A 19475-nucleotide genomic window follows, 5' to 3' on the forward strand; every position below is an offset into this window, starting at 1 on the left:
CCATACATTTCAGAACGGGCATTTCCTGCGGATGGACGGGAGGGCGTGAGTGTGGAGAGAAACAAAAGGATCTCAAAGGTGTGGCGCCGTGATGTTCTCTTTCCCATGCTGATGGTGGGCACATGAGCGCTCTATTTTCACTTCTTAAACTGTGCCCTCTTATACTGCACTCTTCCCTGTGTACAATATTTCACAATAATATAAATTATTTTTACAGATTTGTTTTTTACTTTACCTATATACAGGGTGTCCCCCAAAATGTATACACACGTTAACAGTTGCTAGCTCAATTTTAAAATTGAAGTGTATTTGAATAAACACTGCCTTTATAATCATTCAAAGTGTGTATATTCATTTTTGGGATGCCCTATAGATGTTTAAAAACTGCTCTCTGGAGTTGCTATGGAAGATAAAGTGTCTGGGCAGCAGGGGCCCAGTGGTAGGGCCGGGCACAGAGCCCGGGTCTGGGGGGGATGAGACTACAAGGTGCAGCATTTACAGGCCAACACCTGCAGCGTTGGAATCCTCAGTGAACATGTAGCTGTGATCTTGGGGGTGGTTCTAGGCTGATAGCCCAAAACTAGCCCTCCATCACCCAAACCCCTGCCTGGCGCGTTGCTCTTGAGGTACCTGTGGGAACAGGTGGGGATGTTCAAGGTGGCCATTAAAAATATGAGTTTGGGATTTAGGAATGATGCCTGAACTTGATGCATAGATATTACCAACATATAGCGAAACTGTGACTACAGATGAGTTCATCAGGGAGGATATGAGGCCTAAACCCCCAAGGGGGACCTACTACAGCCTCCATCAGGGACTCAGCCCTTCCTTTGCCGTGTCCTGTGCTGAAATGATGTTGGGCAGCCTTGGCACCCATGGGCCCTCTCCTCTATAAAGCAAGATTACAGTCACTACTTTACAAACATAGGTACTATGTTGGATGCACCTGAATACTAAGTGGATGTTTAAACTTCATTTAATTACATGACTTCCACACAACCAAGGATATTATTTCATGACATGAACACATTTCTCTAAGAGTGACCCCATACTGTTAAAACATATCAGAGCTTTCCTTTGTATAATTAACCTACATCCTGGTGTCAGAAGCATGGCCCAGAAAGAGTTAAAACTAGGTTATCAACCAATAGGTTATTATAGAATTATAATAATCATACAGTTGATGACACAAAGCTCTACTTTGTAGATATAAATCTTCCACGGGAGGAAACTATTTGAAATATTAGAATAAAAGGGAAAAGCAAAAACATTTGACTATGAAAAAGGGTTCAGTAATTACAGTGAACATCTCATTAAACATACTCTTTATTTGCAAGAAGGCTGGAAAACTCTAATTAAGTCATAAGCTGTCCCTATGAGTAATTAACTGTGGCAGGAAAATTCTAGGTGGCCTGTTAAATCTCCATACCCACAGCTATTCACAGAAAAATAAAAGCAAACCCAGCCTATGCCCTGATCTAGTCTGGGTGGCGAATTTTCTAGTGGCTGATTGGATGGCCTTGTCCACCATAGGTCATGCGTATGCATATCAAGAGTTGGTATTTTAAAGAGTAAAATATTTCATAAATAATTTTATATCAATTATATGTTGAAATGATAATTTGCTGACTACTACAAATATTTGGCTACTAGAAATTTTAAAATTTCATATGTGGGCTCACATTTGTAATTTATATATTTATATTGAATGGCACTGGTACAAGTGGCCCTTGGATTTGTAGGCCAAAAGCACACCTGGGAATATTTTGAGAAGAAGTTGGGATCCTAAAGTTAGAGAATTTCCTCACTAGAAGAGACTTTCAAAAGTGAATGATAGAGAAATGTTTATACGTTCCCGGCATAACCCCCTTCCCACCATGCACACTTCCACTAACAAGTATCCGTGCATCTGAGCTGTGACTGGTACACATGGAGAGCTGTTATACAAGAGTTTGACATCACTGGGAGGATCTCTAGTATTTCTAAATGTTCTGTTAGTGTGTAACTGGGGAGTTAGAGAAGGAATATTAATGGAAAAAAAACAAAAAACCCTGAAATAACAGGAAGGAGAGATCATTGGCAGAGAATAGAAGGGAAAGCAGAAGGGCATCCTGGAAAAGAAAGAGCATGAACGAAAGCTGCAAGGAAATAATAGCCATGGGTGTCTAGGAGAGAAGTGACAGATGTGCTATTGGTAACAATAATTAACATCTTTAAATAGCTTTTAGTTTACAAAGATCTCTTCTCAGGCATTGCTTTATTTTATCATCATAGAAATCTATTCTTATCATTCCCATTTTGAAGATAAGGGATTGAGGCCCAAATTTAATAAACTTGCTCAAGATCACAGTTAGTCACTGGTGGGGACAGAACTTGGACCAATGGCCCAGTTTGCCCAGGCCTGGGGTTTCCCATCATACACAACCTTGAGTGCTAGAAGCAGGAATGTCCTAGGCAAACCAGGGCTGCTGGTCACCCTACACTTGAATCCATATCTTCTGCCTCTAAATCCCTTTGTCTTGGCATTGGTAATAATGACAAGCATTTGTTGAATACTTTCTATGTGCCAGGCACTGTATAATAAGAACCTTACATAATTATCTTTAAAACTGCAAAACAACCCTGTGAGTTAAATTGATTTTTCTCTCCATGTAGTCCAGATTTTAAGAAAAATTAAAATTCACACAGCCGGTCAGTGTCCGGATTCAAACTCAGGCCATCTCAGTCCAGGGCCCACTCTGCCACCCACCACCAAGCTGCCCAGTCTGAGCTGCCTCAGCACGCTCAATCAGGACCACTGCCCTGTTGGGTCTTTTGCCCCACTCATTTACTTTTCAGTCATGTTAGTATGAAAATGTAGCTTAACTGGAATCCATAGGTTTTATCTCCAATACCCAAATTCTACCACAGCCACTCTGCTTCAGAGCACATTCCTCCTGGCTCGTACCCTGGCAGTCTCCATTTGAAATAACCTCTCTTACTGAAATCCTATTCCACCTTCTAGTAGGTGTCTTAATTCAAGAAGAGTTCGTAGGAGTTAAAAACGAAACAAAAAAGTTCCCTTTCTCATTAGACATGTACCGGTAAGGGTTGCCAGACAGCTCGTCCTTAAAATTATAAGCAATTACATTTGCTTTAATAAAATCCTCCCTTGTGTTATCTCTGATATAGTTTGCTTTTTTAAAAACGTATTTCTCGAGAGAATATATATTATTTACATATAAAGAACTTAATGCCACCACTTAAGGCACGAAACCAGCTATGCAAGTTTACTTCATGATCCTATATGCTCATTGTGTGAGTAACAAGCTTGTCAGCTTCCTATGACTGTAAATTCCTGGATGACAATGACTGTGTCACTTTCTTTTCTCTGTAACTCACCCATCATTGGCCCGGTGATTGACGTAAAGGTTTCTCAGAAATATAGAATTGAGTGGAATCTGCTATTAGCCAGGCACCTTACTGGCCCAGAGCTGAGGTCAGAGTGTTTATTCGATTCTTATCGCCTGTGGGTTGTACATCACTTCTCATACCTCAGCTTTCCACAGTTACCCACCCTAAACAGTGTTGGCATACGGGTGCCACTTCAAAAGGAAAAACTGATGGTGGCTATTTTAATTATTTATCTTTTTATTGAGGTATAATTTATATAACCTAAAATTTGCCCTTCGAATTCATTGGGATTTGAAAAATGTGTACAGCTGTGTATAGAACACAATCAGAATATAACATTTCCATCACTCTGAAAAACTCCCTGGGCTCCTTTGTCATCAGTGCCATTCCCCACTGGGAGCCCCGGCCCCAGCGATATGCTTTCTGTCCCCAGCTACCATGTAGCAGGTACCTTTTTTCGAATAGCTTCTTTCGCTTTGTGTGATGCTTTTAAGCTTCATCTCTCTAGCTGTGTGCATCAGCATTTGCTCCTTTTTGTTGCTGATTGTTATTCCAATGTATGGATGTACCAAAATTTAGCTGTCTATTCCCAAGTTCACGGACACTTGCAATTATGTCTGCTAGGAAGAATGCCGCTAAAAACAGCATATAGGTTTTGGTGTGGAAGTGTGTTTTCATTTCTCTTGGATAAAAACCTAGGAGTGGTGCAAGGGTGGGTGGCTGTTTACCTTTGTAATAAACTGCCAGACTGTCTTCCAAAGTTGTTGTAACACTTTGCATTCCTGTTAGCAATGTCTGAGAGTTCTTGGTGCTCCACATACTTGCCAAAACTTGTTATCATCAGTCCTTTTAATTTTAGCCATTCTTGTAGATATGTCTAATTGGTGTATCTCACTGTGGTTTTAATTTCCATTTTCCTGGAAATGCCACTAATAGATCTCTTATTCTGGTATAATTTGTATATGGGACAGTGATCTCACTTGTTAGAGTTGGATGAGTGTGACAAATGCATGTGCCTTCTGGAGCCCACAGCAGATTAAGGTATAGCCCATTGCCAGTCCCCTAGAAACTCCCGTGCCCCATCCAGTCAGTCTTCTACCACCACAAACAACCAGTGTTATGATTTTTTCCCACCATAGATTACTTTTGCCTCTTGCAGAGCTTCGTATGTATGGAATTGCAGAGAATGTACTTTTTTGCGGCTGGCTTCTCTCATCCAGCCTGATGTGTCTTGAAGGTCATGCAAGTTGAGCATGAATCTGTTGGGCAACCCTTTTATTGCTGAGTAGCGTTCCACTGTATGGATAAACCACAGTTTGTTTATTCGTTCCCCTGTCCATAGACTTTTTAGCCATTTCCAGTTGTTTCTACCATGAGTAAAGTTCCTGTAAATATTTTTGTTCATGTATATTTGTGAAAGCATGTTTTTATTTCTCTTGAGTGGATAGCCAGGAATGGAATTGCTGGGTCACAGAGTAGGTGTATGATAACCTTTATAAGAAGTTGCCAAGCTGTTTTCCAAAGTGGCTTTCTCATTTTGCATTTCCACTCACAAAACATGAGTTCCAATTGTTTCACATCCCTGCTAAATTTTTCCAGTTTTGTCTTTTAAGTTTAGCCATTCTAGTAGGTGTGTGGTGGTATCTCATTGTGCTGATATCTCATGTGGTGATACGGCATTTCCCTGATGACTAATCACGTGATTATTGCCCATTTATATATCTTCCTTTGTGAAGCTCTAGACTTATGCCCTTTTTTATTGGGTTATTTGTTTATTACTGAACTGTAGCCAATTGAATTGTAGGTTTTTTAATACATTTCTCATGTAATTCTTTTGTCAGGTATATGTTTATCTGTGTGTATGGCTTGGGAGAAGTATAATAAAAATATATAATACTGCATTATATATTATGTACATAATATCCTCATAATGCATTTATAATATATATTTAATCTAATTTTAATACATTTAATTGTTAAATAAATGCTTTAATTTGATGAAGTCTAATTTATCAAAAATGCTTTTATTTTTAATTCTTTCTGTATTTTATGTAAGAAATCTTTGCCTACCCTAAGGCTGCAAAAGTATTCTAAATTCTCTTCCAGAAACTTTTTAGTTTTCGCTTTTACATTTAGGTCTGAGATACACAAAATTATTTTGTGCGTGTGCATGGAATAGTAATACTGTGCTATCGTGATTATTACAGCTATAAAGCAAATCTTAAAGTCAAATAATCCTCCAACATCATTCTTTTTGAAAATTGTTTTGACTATGCTTGCTTGGTCTTTGCATTTTCCTATACACCTTAGAATTAACTTGTAAATTTTTACAAAAGTCTGCAAGGATTTTTTACCCTTTTTCTTTCTGTGCTTCACTTCTGTATTATTTTTATTTTCCAATTTTCAATGGCACTTAGTTTTTTTTTCTGTGTCAAATGTGTTGTTAAACCCCACGCAACAAATTTTTAATTTTGGATACTGTGTTTTTCATTCCTAAAAGTTTCATTTTGTTGTCGTTGACAATTTCCGGTTTTCCATTGAGATTTGTCATCTGTTTACTCATTACATAGATCTTTTTCTTTTGAATCCTTAAATGTGTTGTTAATAGCTATTTTATTCATTTCCTTTTTTTACGTGGTAAACTGTTATGCTGCAGAGGCTTAACCTTGAGCTCTTGACGGCTTCTGCTCAACAGGCTACTGGAAATAGATTGTCTTCTCTTTGCTGGAGACTATTTTGGCCCCTGCATACAAAAAACTTACTGTTTATTTAAGTGCCTAAAACTACTATACCAAGATGGGAAGTTTATTGTGCAAACCACCTCTTCAAAGCCAGAGCCTGAATTCAAGGCTGAGTAAGATTTAGGTGATCAGGATAGTAGCTTGTCTACTAATTACAACATTTTTGCCATTTCAGGTTCCCCTCTATTCACTTTTTCTCTGGTTGCAGGTTAAATTTTTCTATTCCTTTACACATCTAGTAATAATTTTTGGTATGCTGGATATTGTGAATCCTAACAAGTTAAGAGTTAAGATTTTGTTGTCTTCTTTTAGCAATTGTTAAATTTTGTTCTGGCAGTAAGTTAATTTGCTTATGAACCAGTTGACTCTCTCAAGGCTTGTTTCTAAGATTTGTTAGAACAGCTTTTGTGTAGTCGCACTCTAGGACTAGAGTGGCCTTCCTCCTCATGTGGTGGTGATTTTCAGACCTCTTTTGCACGCCCAGCATGTCGGTGAGGCTCTCCACTCTTCCTGGTCAGAACTCTGCGCCCCAGCTCTGGGCACTCTGGCGTCTTCATTCCACTTCAGCCCCGTAGTTGCTCCACTCTGCTCTACCTCAAAGAGTCTTTGCCTGAGCATGAACAAGTTAGTATTTGGCCAGAGTCCTAAAGGGACCCTTATGCAGATTTCTCTAGTTTCTTCTCTATGCAGTTTCCAGTTCTCTTCTCTCTAGGAGCTTGCTCCAAAATTCTAGCCACTCCATCTGCCTCAAACTTAAGCATCTGCCTCCTTAGCTCAGCAAGACCACTATGCACTGCTTTGGCTCCACCTCCCTTTGCCTAGGCAGAGATCTGGGATAATCAGGGAGCTCTTACCATGTGATTTCTCTCTCTTAGAGTCCACGATTCTATGCTAACTGTTTTTCCAATATCTGAAAGCAGTTGCATCAAATATTTTCCCATTTTTCAATTGTTTATGGCTGGATGAGCTCATCATTACCTGTCACTACTGTGGGTGGGAATGGAAGCTACTCATATCATTTTTTATGAATATGATAAAAAACTATATTAAGCCTTAAGCCTCAGACAGTTTCTTCATCTTTCACATTTGTTGTCATCTCTGAAACCAGAATTCTAGTTTTGTTTCTTTACTGCTACTAATATATGTGCTGCTCTGAAACAGAGTAAAAGTATCTGCAAAAGAACAACATAAGTCCTACTAAAGTATTATGTTTCTCTAAATGCATTTCTATGTTCAAATGTATTTTATAGGGGAATTTGAATAATATTTGAAATTTCAATTTTATTCAAAGCAAGTTTACTTTTTTATCATAAACAGTTCCTGTGTATGATTTATAGAGGTGCCATAAAGGTATTTGTTTAAGGTAGAGTACAGTATCTATGGCATTTAAGGCATTCCATTTCTGCTTGGGCAGAGAGTGAGTACAGATTCCTATCATGATTGAAATATAGTGTCTAACATTTTATAATGAATGAAATGTTCTGAATCAGATTATTTCTATAAATCTACTGGTATGTTTTACCATGGGGATTGTTTTGTGTTGTGTTTATTTCTTCCATGATCTTATGGGAACTTTTTAAAGCTAACTGCCTTGTGTTCTGATTTAAAACACTCCCCAAATTATTATTCCTAATAGGGTGAAGTATGAAAGCATCAAGATATCATATCATTTTTTCAGGTCAACTGCATATGGGAGTCATTCTCCAGGGTAAATGTGTGTCAACTTGTGGAAAGAATCACAAATAAAAATAAAACAACTTCTCAAAATAAAAGAACTCCTCTGGCTATAATCTGAGAGGATAACAATCCCAGCCAATCTTTCCACTTGTGCTACTGAACGCCTCCTTTTTTTGAAAGTCTCTTACTTCAGTTTCAATTGAAAATTAAGGACAACAGATAATGAATGCTTTGTTCATTTTGACCTGACAAGGAGCCTTTTGGGAGGCTCACCTAAGGATCCAGCCTTCCAGATGTTATGTCTGTAACTCTCTGGCTTATTGTGACTTTCTGAATCTTACTAAGAAAAAAAAAAATCTAAGATACAGCCACATAATAAAATACTATTAAAACATATCTAATTGATACACTTAAGTTATTATGTCTTTGCTGTGAATTGCTCTATCACTCCCTTCAACAATTTATGGGTGTTTTTCTTCTTCTCAACTTGACAGTAGCCCAGGCAGCCTTTAGGAGAAGCACACTGTATTTTGTTTTTCCTAGTATTTCAGTATGCACTTTACAGTGAGAAGTAACTCCAGAAACAGAATACCCAATTTAAATTCACACTCTGCTACTTAATAGCTAAATGACCTTGAACAAACTATTTAACCTTTCTATGACTCACGTTATATGTTAAATGGTTATTAGGATAGTACTTGCTTCACAAGAGAGTTGTGAAAATTAGAGGAGTTAGTACAGGTCAGAACAGTGTCTGGTGTACGGCAAGCCCTCGGTAAACCTTCTCTGTTATCATCATCATTACTGTTACAAAGCTCTTTAAAATTAGCCAGCTCATTTAGTCTTCACATCAAATCTTTAAAGTAAATATTGTCATCACCATTTTATAATAAGGAAACCAAACTTAGATATAGGTCTGCTAACTCTGAAAGGCTGTATTGCTGTATCATTTTTCCTAGTAGCACTAAAACATTCAGCTTTTTTACTTGATGATCAGCCTTTGCTAACTTTAGCTTGGTCACCTGCTTAAATGAAATATTAATTTCATAAGGATATTTTTAGTGTCATCCCAAAATTTCATTGACAAAAGAGAGTTCAAGACTGTGATGTATTTTTACCAATAGAAAATGTGGCTGTGTCGTTTAGTGCCCTCTAATATTGTTTACAATTAGAACACGAGCTGTTTACTGTAATAGATGAAAAACAGGTGAAAGGTACGGCACCTTGGCTGGCACGTGGAATGTCAATTCCCCTCCGTGCTCCTTTCTCTTTCTAAAGAAATGTATTCTAAATTTTTTATCTCTTAATCTTTTAGGAATTTATTTCTTTGATACCAGTTTTTAACTCCCAGGTACACAACATCCCCTCTACCAATGTAGGCAATTTTCTTTTCAATCATTTGCACTTGACCTCCTGAAGGACTAGTCAGTCTGTCTAGGACTATTTTTGTTTGTTAGCCATAGAATAGATTCCTCAAACCTTTTTTTTATTTTATTCCCGTAGCAAGGCTTCACTACTCTAACCATGATTCAGAAGGAGATTCACCTAAATATCAGTAGTTATAATTAACTTATCAACCCATAGAAAAATATCACAGCACATGAAGTTCTCTTGGAATCCTTTTAAGTATTGAGTTAGCCTGAGTCTGTGATTTAGGTTACTTTCCACTTCCTAGTAAAACACAACCTAGTAAAGGAAAGGTCTTTGAAGCAAGAGCTGGTTGACCATTTCCTGCAAAGGGTATCCAGTCCAGTTAAAAATGTCTTGGAAATGTCTCCAGCTCCGTCAGCAGGAGCTGGGGGATGATGTCACTGTGGGATTTCTACCGAACTTTATGTTCTGATAAACAATGTGGTGCTGGTAGTTGCCACTGGTGAATTCTTTTTCTCTTGGGAGGAGCCAGCAAAGCTCCTTATTCACTTTCAAGCTTTGTTTAAAGAGCAACAGAAGGAAAACAGAAAAAGCTTGGGAATGATCAATGCCAAGGAGGACCACCTATGAAAATCAGCGAGTGCTGAGGACCATATTTGGGTTTAGATACCCTCCTCTTTGAGTACAACATAAATAAATAAATGGAGTTTCTTGGAAAATAAGCTAATTCCAACTAACCATCACTTGTCTCCTATTTCAGTCCCCAACCTAACCCTCTGTGGCAGAATCCAGATGGCAAAGGTTATCTTGGAATTAATGCTTTTCTTAGATGAATGGATGTGTTTGGGAGGCTGGTCGGGTGACATAGTGGTGGCAAAAGCTCCTCCAGTGGCAACAATAACAATGAAAGAACCCAGCAGGCGGTTTTGCAAGCTCTACCCCTGAATGAAAGCCAAGAGAACATATTGCTTGTCACCAAACTAGGAATAAAAATAATACTAGAGTTTTTACAGAAATGAGCACCAAAATTCCCTGATTATTCAGCTGTTTTCATTATGATATGTTCTCTTACATTAAAATTTTCATAGCAGAATGTATCCCATCATCTGGATACTCTGAAGGTTTTTATTTTTTCAAGGGAATCAACTTAAGTAATTCTTCTTTGTAGAGAAGGATTTTCATTTTCTTCAAGAATCAAGGCCAAATGCCAATAAAAATAAATAAAATATAGCTCACGATTTTATTCTAATGCCTTTAGAGAATGTTAAACTAGGTTCCAAAGCCACACTTATTTGTACATTGTGAAGGCTTCAGAATCTGGAGGAATATTATTGAACCCCAAACAACAACCAGGGTCTCTTTCTAACCTATTCTCCACAGTCATTCCTGTTACAAAAAATAATATAAAGCTTCAAATCCTCCTTATATTCCCATCCCAACCTCTATTTTCAATACATATTCCCTCTCCTATCATTTCTAAAAGCATCCCCAAAGCAATGAAAATAGCATTTACTGAGTCAGACTGAGCACAGCCAACATACAACTTTCTCCCTCCTACCATTCGACATCCATGAAATGAGCATTAACACTAAAACTCACTCCACAAGGGGTTTTTTCAGTCTAGTTTATATATGTTAAATCTTGAATCTAACTTTTTACTGATTAACATTGTTCATTCTATTTCTGTTTCTGTTTTCTCTTCTGCAATCTGCCACTCTCAAGATCTCTCAAATTTAAAGCCTTTATTTCCTTATATACAGCTCTGGATAATGTAAGAGAAAATACAAGCCCAGAGTGGCGTTTTATATGAGTCAGTGAGGTACTCCCGTGTCCCTAATGGCATGGGAACCAGGGAATCATTTTGAGTTGCAAGGTTCACTAGTGAAACTCTATAGCTTTCTTGGCTCTTACAAAACCAGGTCACAGCTGCCTGGCTTCCTAATTTGGTTTGATATACTGTGAATTCCCAAAGGGATAAGTCACTCTCTTATTCATATGTAAGTACAGGAACCATTCCAAAACAGAAATCAGTCAGAGTTCATCTGTGATTTCAAATGCCCTCTACCACCCCACTATGTAGATTTGACTCTCAGTGATTCTTTACCATGTCAGAGAGGAAGAATTGGCATTTTTCATCTTTTGAGATATGTAACTTCATTATTGTGAATATTCACTAAGATAATATTGCCAGGGGATTTCTTTTTCTGCTTTCAGAATGTTTCACAGCAGACAGCTATTTAATAAAACGCTGAGTGTGAAACCAGTGACAGAGAGAAAAAGTAGGAAAAATTAATTACAAAATATTTTAACAAGCAGAGCCTTATGTCAAGACTATGAAATAGCATTATTTTATATTTCTTTCGTTACCTACTGAGCTCACAAGGACATCATAAATCACCTTGCTTTATAAGATTTGATGGGGCAAAAAGATCTTCCCTGTTGGTCATCAAATTAAGATGTGGTATGATTTTACACGTTGTTCCATCTCAGAATCTGGCTGTGTTCTATCTCTGTGGCTTCCCAGAGCCAACCACTGCAGGGTGTTTGGGTCTCTGCCACTGGCTATGACACAGATGCTTTTAATAAAGGGATGCAGCCACCTTCTGGAAAAGCTCCTTGTTTACTAGAACTTTTAGGAGATTTCAATCCTGTTTTATTAGTGCTTATTTTAAAAAGAAAGAAAAGAAACTAAACTATGAACAGTCTATGTAGCCTGCTTTGTGTTCCTTCTTTTACTGCACAAAATAGAAATTTCTCCTAAAAAAGGTTTATGCAATTCCACAACTGTGTGTTGAATGCCTTGCTGTGTGTTGAACTCTGCAGTAGGCATGGTAGACGCCAAGAAGATACTTGACCTGTCCTGGAGGAGCTACACAATATGACTTCATTAAAAGATGAATCAGATAATAAAAAGTAATAGGTAAGATATGTGGAAATATTTGTATAATGTCATATTTGCTAGAATATTTAAAAGTATATAAAATTGAAGTTAGGTGACCTTATTATAGATGAAATAACATAATATGAGATAAGCAATGGAAAACTGATTGGATCATTCAATAAATGCTATAGGGAAAACGGACTAGAAAACATGTAAGTTGTACCTAGTTCAAACAGAACACCAAAAAAAATAGATTAATAGTTAATTATATTAAAAACCAAATAAAGTAGAAGGAAATGTTATTGTATATATGTGATGGTCTTAGGATAAAGAAGGAATTTCTAAGTATAAGTCATGGAGGAGAGAACAAATGTCAGACTTGACAACATAAAAATATAGAAGTTATGTATAGAAATGTAAATTAAGACACATGACAACTTGATGCAATACTTGCAAAATATGACAACAAATTGATATCCTTAATAATCAAAGAACCAATAACAATTAACAAATATTACTAACCTTACAGTAGAAAAATAGTAGGTGAAATGCCTAGAAATATACAATGAAAGAAACTTGAAGAAGTGATGGATATGAACATATACTAAACTTCATTAGTGATCAAAGAAATCTAATAAAAACAATAAATAAATTTTACTCACCAAATTAACAAATATTTTAAATATAATAATGATTAATGCTATGAAGGTGCACAGGCAACCTCATTCAATTATGGTTGATACTAGAACAAATTTTCTGGAAAATTTTTTGACAGTAAATACTAAGAAAAAAATAAATATTATTATTTGATCTAATAATGCCAGTTCTAAAAAAGTGTCCAACTAAAAATGAAACACTTAGGTGAAAAACATATTCATCACAGTGCTCTTTTTCATTTTAAAAATTGGAAACAACTTTAACCTAACATACTTTAACTTATTTAATAGATAGAATTATTTTTTTTCAAAAATGACAATGATTGGAGGGAAAGCTGTTAAGATATTGAGAAGTGCAAAATTTTAGAAACATTAAACAATATTTTTAAATACATGTATCATTCATCAATTAAAATTAATTAAACATTTACTACATGACAGGCAATGTTCTAAGTGTTTTATGCACTTCATCTCTTTTAAAATTCACAAAAATCCTATGAGGTTGTACTACTTGTATCCTCATTTAAAGAGGGGAAAACTGAGGCACTTGCTTAAAAACTCGCCTAAGATCATCATTGTTAGAGCAAAAAAGGTCCCTATTCTTATACAGTTTGCAAGCTGAAAGAAGAGAAAGCCATTAATCAAGGAACTACCAAAATAAGTGTAAAATTATAGCAGTGACAATAATCATGAAGTAGAGGTCCATCCAAGAGGGACTGAGCTAGTCTGAGAGATGAAGGAATCCTTGCTTCAAGGGACAGTGACTGAGCTGGTCAACTTACACAAGAGTAGGAGTTCATGTACGGAGAAGCATGTACGGAGAAGAGGGAACAGCATGTGCGAAAGCCTTCTGCTGGGAGGGCGCATGAAGCTAGAATGGAGAGAATGTGATGCGAGACAAGCTGAAGGGCGTTTCTGTGCGGCCCAAAGACGCTTTGTAGGTGAGCAATCGGAGAGCTGCGAGGCCAGGGGACTTGCCCAAGGTCGCGCTGTTTACTGGGTGATAGTCTGAAATCAAACTCAAGTCTTCTGGTTGTAGGACCAGGAGTTGTTCCACCACATTATGTTTGCATAGAACAGTAGTTTTCAAACATTTTGAGTGACAGAATCTTATGCAAAATTTCCAATAAATGAAAGAGATCAAAACACTGTAGTAATATAAATATAGTTTTTTTATTTCAAAGTATAGTTTAATTATAAAGTCAATCAGTGAGAAGAGTGAAGTTGTTTTAATAACAAAAATTTGAAGTCTGGGTGATGGATGATATTTGGGTGGTTTTATATCAAACTCAGCATACAGTGTATTTCTGTATTTTGTTTTTTTCTGTAATATGGGGAGTATCTTGTTCCGGTTGAATAAATAACTGCAATGGTAACAGTTTGGGTTTCTGTCCTCACCTGAGGATATGTTTGTATTGATTTTAGAGAGGGGGGGGATGTGAGAGAGAAGCATTGATCGGTGCCTCCCTTATGCACCCCAGCCTGGGATAGAACCCACAACGTGGGTATGTGCCCTGACCTGGAATCAAACCCGCCACCTTTCAGTGTACAGGGCAATGCTCCAGCCAACTGAGGGACAACTGCCAGGGCAAATGGTGACAGTTTTAATAGTCTGTGTGGCAATCTTAGGTTAGTTCAATGAAATTGAAACAGAAACAGAAAGAATAGTAGAAAGTTTTATATCTTAAAAATAAATTTATTACACATACTAGCAAATATTATATTCCTTAATTGTCGAATTCAGCTTGGAGAGAGTCAATGACAGACCCCTCACTCAATTCAGACCTTCAGTGAACCCTGGTGAATGTAATCTTAGATTGGGTGGCTTAAATGACAAAATTCTTTCTCAGTTCTGGAAGCTGGGAGTCCGAGATCGAGGCTCCCACAGATGTGAAGTCTCGTAAGGGCCCACTCCTGGGTTCATAGACGGCTATCTTCTTGCTGTATCCTCAAATGGCAGAGGGGACAGGAGAGCTTTGGAGGTATCTTCTATAAGGGCACTAATCACATTCATGAGGGCTCCACCCTCATGAACCAAACACCTCCCAAAGGTCCCACCTCTAAATACCATCAACTTTGGGGGTTAAGTTTCAACATATGACTTTTTGGAGGTACACATACATTGAGTCTATAGAAAATGTTATCTGTAACATTATGGGGAGTTCAGTATGTCATTTTTAAAAACCTCAGATTATCCAGTAAGAGAATAATATCTCACTCGCTGCCTCAGCTGGATATTTGCATGAGTTTTCAGTCAAATTTATTTCATTGATGACATTTTCTCTATGGTTTTAACCATGACTACAATGTCATCTTGCATTGCCAAATTGAGCATGTTCTATTTACCGCCAAACATCAGCAAGGCATGCAAACCAGTGAAACTAATTTTTTGAGAGATATTTCACTAGAGGAAATTTTTTAAAAATGAATTCTTACCAGCACCTTGTCACAAAACCCCCAAGGAACTTCAACATGAAAAAATCAGTTCTGAAGCTAACACTGAATATATTGATCCCCCCCCCAAAAAGAACCCTGCAATATAAAGGCAATGTTTTAATAACATTTATAATTAGAATGATCTTAAAGCATTGCCTTGAAAGGTCTTCTTAGCAGCTTATGTTCTTATATGACACATAAATAGCTTTTCAGAAATAGCTTTTATGCAAGACACTGGACTAGCTGTATTTTAATCCTGACACTCATTTTGCACCACCTGCATAGCTTTTCTTTTAAAAAAAAAAAAGGTACTATTTTACTTTTTTGTTATTTTGTTTGCTGATGTGTTGAAAACCAGTCTACCTACTCTAGCTAAACATTTCTACTGTGTGTCACAAGCATTTCATAAAGTTTTATCAGGTTTTCCTGAATAAACCTACTAAACAAACAAGGAAAGTGAAAATCAGCAATTACAAATTACACATAATCTTAGTCTTTACATAAGTTTATCACTTCTGTTGAATTCGTGTCCTTAGCTTATTCTCTGGGTTATACATCATGGTTCTAATTGTTGTTTTCAATAGCAGACTACACATCTAATATACTTGTTAGCACACAGTTTACTGAGCTTTTTCTGGAGAAAAAAGCATTTCTTCCCCACATACTGTATAATACTTTTTGTCATTACTCCAACTTTTTCTGTAATGTTTATGTTAATTTAAGATGAATCTTATTTTTATGCTCACACTGTTTTTGTTTTAAAATGACATTGTAAGTGGGCAGAAAGTATAGAACTATCAGGCAAAATTTTATAGCCTAAAATACCATGAGGACTTGGGTAATTTTTATCACCATAAAAAAGTGAATCCTGTAGCTAATAACACTCGTGTAATTTCCAAGCGTCTCTCTGGCAGATTCTTCTGCACGTTGCTTTCATTTTGCTCACAGAATGGTGGGCAGGGGTGAAAGAATCCACTGGTACCAATAAATCAAGTTATTGTTTTATCTCTGTGTTCTTTCCAATCCATTATTATTTCTCTCACAAATTTCTGATTTTAAAAAGTGGCCTAGCTCTAAGTTAAGTGCTCTTGTTCCATCATATTTTTTAGAATTATAAGTATAAAAGTTGATTCAAGAGTACTTAAAACTTATGGTAGAATTATAAAAAGTATAAATTAAGACAAAAAAGCACCTGGTAGTTCATGTAAGAGATTTATCTACAACTACACCATCCACATGTGGCAGTTGAGCACTTGAAATGTACCTGTTCCAAACTGAGGTTTGCTGTGAATGTAAAATATGAAGATTTAGTACAAAAATGTAAAAATATCTCATTTTTAATTTAATGCTGAAATTATAATATTTGAGATACAGTGGGTTAAATGTAATATATATAGTGTCCTAAAAAATATATACACACATTGTGAATAATTATAAAGGCAGTGTTTATTAAAATGCATTTTATTTTCAAAATTGAGCTATCAGCTGTTAAAGTATGCATACATTTTCGGGGACACCCTATACTAACAAATTAACTTCACTGGGGTTTTTTCTCTTTTTCTGTTTTAGTTTTTGTTTTTTCCTGTTTCTTTTTTCTTTTTATAAACTGGCTACTAAAAATTTTAAATTTTTAAATTTTATGTGGCTCACATTGTACTTCTAATGGACACCCCTTGTCTCTGATATGTAATTAATAGTAATTTATTCTGTCATGCCAAGAGCATGTGTTGTACAAATGCACTTGAATACCCCTGGCATTAAATTGTGTGAGGGACACATGAAGCAGTAGTAATGTACCCACTGGGTTAATTTCATGTGAGCAGATACACACAGAATGATAGCATTAGAATTTTTCCAGTCAGGGACACACACATGAGAAGTTCAAACACAAGGACAGACATAGCAGGATTCACTCTATTCCTAACTTCACAAGTAGCTCTACAGTGGTCGATGTTTAATCAAAATTGTTAAAAACCCATTTAATTATGCATGATATTTTTATTACATTTTAAAGCACTTAAAATATTTTAATTAAAATTTTCATCAAATATTTGGTACCCTCCCAGAAAAATACATCTGAAAATACACATGGTTCCGCAAAACCTGTTTGAAAATTACTGCTTTTAGAAAAATCTTCACACATGGTTTGGTTTACTGTCCAAACATATGTATCAATCTGACTTTAGCTGTGATCCCTCTCTCTTTGACCTCGGCTAGTGGTTTTCAAGCTCTTGTGTGCATGACAGTGACCTGGGCACTTATTACCAACACAGACGGATTCAGTAGGTCTGTCAGATGAGGGGAGGGCCCTGGGATCTGAAATGTTAATAAGCTCCCACCATGGCTCAGTGAGAGGAACCCATTGAGGGCCAATGTTACCAGCCATCATAGAGATCAAAGTCTTGTTCATCGTAAATATTTCTTGAAATGCTGCCTTTGAGGTGATTAAGCTGGATCCTGCGATAAACTGCAAGGTCTGAAAAATGATGGCCCGATGATTCCTACAAGAAGAGCAACTAACATTCTAATTGCTACTGTTCAGAGTAAATATGTAGGTTTGTGAATTTACTTGTGAATTTTGGAGTTGAGTGCACAAATCATAAATCCTACTGCATGTGTAAACATACAGTCATTGTGAGATAATGCATGAAAAGTGCAGAACAGTATCTGTCATGGAAGAAAGTACTGCCTTTTCCCTTTTCCCATATGTGTGTGTGTGTGTATATATACACACACACACACACACACACACATATATATCCTGTGTGTGTGTGTTTGTGTGTGTGTGTGTGTGTGTGTGTGTTCAGAAGAGAGAGTCCTTACCAATAGTGCTGGTCTACCATATATGGTCTACCATATATGTAGACTAACTTCTTAGAAACTAAGAAGTTGTTTAATCAGGCACACAAGTTATGGTTTTTTAAATATGAATATCAAAATAATATTTTTGTCCTTCTGGGGTTTCCAAATCCTGTTGCTATGTGCCATTTAACTTCTCTCAATGACTAAAAACCAAATTGCCAAAAGAAGCATATTTCTATTTGCAAGAAGCAAACTGTTAGTAAGATGTTTTTTGAAATAGTGAATTGAATGTCAACATTGGGTATTTCTTAATAAACTAACAGAAGAGTCCCCATAGGGCAGTGAAATATCACATAAAACACAAAAAAATACAAACCCAAACCAACATTTTGTTATCATTCCATTGAATTATATTACATCCAGATGGAAAGACTGGCCTTACTTAGACTTTTCTTTACTTCAGTGGTTTGTGTGTGTCCATCAATTTTAAACAGAGTATATTTTTTAAAAGATCCTATCAGAATGAGTTTTTAGTGCTAGACTATTTCTCTAGGCTACAATCTGTAATACAGTGTGCTATTATGGGCCACATTATATTTTTATTTTTATTTTTTAAAATATATCTTGATTGATTTCAGAGAGAGGAAGGGAGAGGGAGAGAGAGAGATAGAAACATCAGCGATGATAGTCATCACTGATTGGCTGCCTTCTGCACGGCCCTGACTGGGGATCGAGCCCTCAACCCGGGCATGTGCCCTGACCTGGAATCGAACCGAGATCTCCTGGATCCTAGGTCGACGCTCAACCACTGAGCCACGCCCGGCCGGGCATATTATATTTTTAAACAACACCTTTCAGTACATTTATAAAAGTATAGTAATCCCTATGGTCCATTAGATTAGTTATGTTTGTTTATGCTGATCTTGGGAGGAGAAATTTTAGTTGATACTATATTTTTACTATTTTTCTGAAGTATGAAAGCTAGCAAGATAAGTAATATTTTACAGAATGCTGGGAAAGTCCCTTTCTCTTAAAGATATATGAACTCTGCAGATTATAAATCTGGTCATTTCAATGTAGTACTTAAATTCATTTTCTTAACTAATTTCAATTAGTTTTCTTGAATGAAGAATTATTTTGGGGGAGGGATCAGAATTTGTAGTCACTAATGTACTTATGTCTTAGAGAATAGTATCCTTCTAGTGTGGCTGACTTTATGGTATACTCGATTTATCTTGCTCATGGCCAACTCTATAAAATGAGGCAAACAAGAACTATTAGAATAAATTCAAGTAATTTTTGAGATTGAAAGACCATGAGTGGTAAGAAGCCTCTCTAAGGTCACAGAGCTGGACTTGAGGCTCAGGTTTCTTATCTTCCTGGGACTTGGGGCAGTTTGAAGGTATAGTCTTTGATCATTACTAGACTATGTTTGAAAGAAAACATAGAAAACAGAAGAAAAGAACATGAGTATCAAAGGGAGTTGAGAAGCACCTAGTCCAATTCTCTCAGTAAGGA

General features: G+C 36.6%; 1 protein-coding gene across 1 annotated transcript in view; it reads left to right on the plus strand.

The window, feature by feature from the left end:
- Positions 1-19475, plus strand: part of PDE7B (phosphodiesterase 7B) — a 248756-nt gene that overhangs the window by 45366 nt on the left and 183915 nt on the right. The window lies entirely within an intron of this gene.

This window comes from Miniopterus natalensis, chromosome 5 (assembly GCF_054644295.1).
Source record: "Miniopterus natalensis isolate mMinNat1 chromosome 5, mMinNat1.hap1, whole genome shotgun sequence".
NCBI lineage: Eukaryota > Metazoa > Chordata > Mammalia > Chiroptera > Miniopteridae > Miniopterus > Miniopterus natalensis.